The following is a 4,343-nucleotide window of genomic DNA, read 5'->3' as shown; positions in this document are numbered from 1 at the left end:
AGCCCCATTGCTTCATGCTAGCAAAGAGGCGTGCTTGTGGGGCTGGTGATGACAGGGATCGTTGAGGCAACACTAAGCGAGAGGAAAATTACTCAACGGCCATGACCAGCAGAAACCTTCCGTGGAGCCTTGGGGACGCCATCTATAATGTGTCTTGAGGGAAGGAGCAACTCACCACGCTTGGAGAACAACAAAGAAAAAGGGGGGAAAAGAGACGGCAATAGAATGTTAAAGAAAATTTACGTTCATAAAAACATGCTAAGCTAGTATTATGTATTCAGAATATACACAAATTATTTTGTACGGCTTGAAACATCATTTGAGTTAAAAAAAAAAAAAGTCATAATAATAAACTGATCTCAAATGTTTTTGTTGTTGTTTTCCGTGAAGTAGATTCTGCCTCACTGCAGCCCAATATGACGGAGTACAGCTGGCTCATGTGGTTTCCTAGGCTGTAATCTTTTTTTTTTTATTATTGTACTTTAGATGGAAATTTACAGACTAGCTTCTCACGAAGTAATTAGTACACTTATGGTTTTGTGACACTGGTTGCCAAGCCCACAACCTGGCAACACTCTCCCCTTCTCTACCTTGGGTTCCCCATTTCCAGCTTTCCTGTCCTATCCTGACTTCTCGTCCTTGCCCCTGGGCTGGTGTGCCCATTTAGTCTGGTTTTGTTTTATGGGCCTGACTAATCTTTGGCTGAAGGCACTCAGGAGTGACTTCATTACTGAGCTAAAAGGGTGTCCAGGCGCCATACTCTCAGGGTTTCTCCAGTCTCCACAGACCAGTCAGCCTGGTCTTTTTTTTGTGTGTGTGAGTTAGAATTTTGTTCTACATTTTTCTCTGCTCTGTCTGGAACCTTCTACTGTGATCCCTGTCAGAGCAGCCAGTAGTGGTAGCTGGGCACCACCTAGTTGTGCTGTCCTCAGTCTGGTAGAGGCTGAGAGAGTTGTGGTTCATCAGTCATTTGGACGATCTTTCCCTGTGTCTTTGACTTCCTTCATTCTCCCTTGCTCCAAACAGGGGGGGCCCAGTGGAGTATCTTAGCTTGCCACTCACAAGCTTTTAAGAACCAAGACACTACTCACCAAAGATCTATGCCAATTGATCTAGATGTTCCCTGAGCCCATGGTCCCCACAGCCCTCAGCCCAGTAATTCAGTCCCTCAGGGAGTTGGGATGTGTCTATGGAGCTTCCATGACCTTTCCCAGGCTGCCATCTTTACAGGAACAGATCGCCAGGTCTTTTCTCCTGTGGAACCGCTGGTGGGTTTGAACCACCAGCCTTTGGTTACCAGCCTAGCCCTTAACCACTGCACCAGCAGGGCTCCTTAAAGTGCACTAAGCATCTCCAATACAGAGTAAGAAAGGAAATGAAAAAAGACAGGCTGTACTGGTCCACAGTGAAGGCAGTGCCCACGGCCACCTTCCACATGCAGCCAATGTGTGGCCCAAAAACTAGAACTCATGGCCTGGATATTTTTTAATCTTTTTCTTTTTTTGCATTCAATTATATTTTTAATACAATTAAAGAGTATTTTTAGCCTTTCTGTAATTAGAAGCTGAAAATGTGTCATGTGTTTACCTCAGATAAATTATGATATAAAGTTCACTACTAAGAGAAGGATTGTTTTATGTGTATGGTATTGAATCAATTCACCTACAAGTTGGAGATTATAAGTTGGGCAGTCCCTACAAATTTCTCTTATATGTTTGAATAAATACATATGAACTCAAACACAAGTGAGACTCCCTGTGGTGTTCTCACTAATCAACGCCATGAGTGTAAACAGATGGCTGGGTCAAGATGGCTGCCTTCAGCATTAGAGTTAGGAGTCAGCAGGGCCTCCAAGGCGTCAGTTACCCCAACTCCCTCAGGCCATTGAGAGATGAGGAAATGAGTTGGGACAAGCTCGTGACCTGCCCTCGGACAGTCAGCAGTTAGAGGCAGTCCTTCCACTCGTCTCTTTATGCTCCTTAAACTGCGGTGTCTACTATAATCGTTCGTGTTTTTTCTAGCTCATATTTTAAATCATCACTGGGATACTTTTAAAAGCCCCCTGAACATGCACCTTTTTTTACTTATTTATTTAATCAGATGTGTCTTTAAAAAATGCTTGAAGTAATTCAAACACCTATTTCCCCTACACTTCAAGCACAGGGTCTAGAACATGGCTGAGCAAAACGAAAACACAGCAGGTCTGTTCAAGATCCCTGGCCGGTGTTTGGAAGGCAGCTAGCTGCTCAGCAAGGGTGGAAGGAGTTCTGTCAGGTAGAGCCCCTGTTCTCACAGACGCGTACGTCACTGAACTCCGCAGCTCACTCTGGACAGAAGCATGTTCTAGACAGAGTTCCATTTACAGAAGAGCCACAGAAGCGAGTGCTGCCAGGAAGTACCCCCCCACACAGGCCAGCACCAAATTCCTTTACGTGAGGACCTCACAGAATGTCAGGTGATTTCCAGGAAATACCAAGATCAGGGGGAGAGATTCTGCTTGGTTTACACAGTTGATCTGAGCAATTTAGGCTGGAAAGACGAGTTCTCTTGGGGTGACTGGTGTCTTCAAATATTGACTGCAACTTGTCTATAAAGGACCTTTGAAGAAAAAATTCTGTTCTTTTCTTTCTTGACTTTTTTTTCACTCCTGTTTTGGAAGGTTTGCAGCACTTTGCCTCCATCTGAGCCAGAAAATTGTCCGTTTCCTTTTGCCAATCCTTTTGTCTTCTCTGGATGGCAGCTGTCAAGTTATCCACCCCTTCACCAAGCCCAACCTTCCTGCTCATTCCTGCTCATTCCTGCTTCTTCAGCCTCCTTCCAAGCCCACCTTTTCCTTGCATTCATTTGCTTCGATTCTTCAACACAGGCTTTCTAGAAGGGCCCTCTGCAGCGTTGATGGCTTGCTAGGTGCTGTTCCTTATCCTGGGTTCCTCTGTGTACTGCACACAGCGCAGACTCCATGGTCTGATCCATGTCACCTTGAAGCCCAGGGGGGCCTGTTTACTACTGGCCAACTCTTCTTCAGAACCTCTGTGTGTCTTTTCAAAAGCCTGAATGTCCTCAGAAAGACCTTCTGAAGAGTAACCTCCAGTACGTCTCCCAGCCCCGGGCTTGGCTGGGCACAGCCGTCTGTGTCCACGGTTCCCTGCCCTTCTTCATACAGTGCTCTTGCTCTGTCACCGACTTTCACAAGGATCTGGGAGCTGTGCGTGGTGTCCTCCTCATCGCCCTCTCCCACCTGGTCCAGGTGCACCTGCAGGGATGACCTGTGGCAGCCATGTCAGACCTTGCCTTCCAAAGCCTCCCGCCTCACACCCAGCACCGGGTGAAGGTCGGCAGTGTGAACACTTCCCTGCACAGCTTGGCAGCCCTGTGCCTGGCAGGGCCCCAGAGCAGGCGGCGGCCTCCACGAAAACTGTGGGTCCCAGGGACATCAGCTGCAGCCCCGGGCAGCTTCCTTTTCCTGTGCAAAAAGCCCAGGGCGCCTGCTTTTTTTTAATCTTCTACAGTGTCAGATAGAGGTGAAAAAACTGGCTTCCACCACAGTGGACTGTGTCCCTGGTGCTAATCCAAAATCCAGGCTTTTGAATTTTAAAACAAGAGACGGATGTCTCCCTTAGGGCTTCCATTGTACAACGCATCTTGGAAATGTTTGTATTTTGTTTTCTGAAGCTGACTCTGAAGACCGTGATGGTGTAGTTTGTAAGATAGTTCAGTGTATACATGCCAAGGCATCATCAGGGTAGGGGGCCCGTGAAAGAACAGAAGACAATGAAAGTAGTGATCTTGACCAGCACCCGTTGGTGGAGTCATGGAAGAGTTTTACCACGGTTCGTTCGACTGGGAAGATCTCTGGTAGTGGAAGCAGTTTGTGCTCGAATACTAACCTAATAGACTTACTGCAAACCAAAAGGTTGGCGGCTTGAACCTACCCAACGGCTCTGTGGGAGAAAGACCTGGCAATCTGCTCCCATAAAGATTGCTGTTGTTAGATGCCGTCGAGTTGGTTCCAACTCAAAGCCACCCTATGTACAAAAGAACAAAATATTGCCTGGTCCTGGGCCATCCGCACCATCATTGTTTTGCTTCGGCCCGTTGTTGTGGCCACTGTGTCGGTCCCTCTCATCGTGGGTCTTCCTCTTTTTCACTGACCTCTACTTTACCAAGCATGATGTTCTTCCCAGGGACCGATCCCTCCAGATAACATATCAAAAGACCATGAGATGAAGTCTCACCATCCTCATTTCCCAGGAGCACTCTGGCCATACTTCTTCTAAAACAGACTTGTTCCTTCTTCCAGCAGTCCATGGTATAATCAATATTCGTTGCCAACACCATAATTC

At 46.9% G+C, this 4,343-nt stretch overlaps 1 pseudogene; it reads right to left on the bottom strand.

The window, feature by feature from the left end:
* Positions 1–2,441: 2,441 nt before the first annotated feature.
* LOC100667722 (dnaJ homolog subfamily C member 9-like) lies at positions 2,442–4,126 on the bottom strand (annotated as a pseudogene).
* Between the last annotated feature and the right edge of the window lie 217 nt (positions 4,127–4,343).

The sequence above is a fragment of the Loxodonta africana genome, chromosome 1 (genome assembly GCF_030014295.1).
Source record: "Loxodonta africana isolate mLoxAfr1 chromosome 1, mLoxAfr1.hap2, whole genome shotgun sequence".
NCBI lineage: Eukaryota > Metazoa > Chordata > Mammalia > Proboscidea > Elephantidae > Loxodonta > Loxodonta africana.
This window is presented reverse-complemented; position numbering and strand designations above follow the sequence as displayed.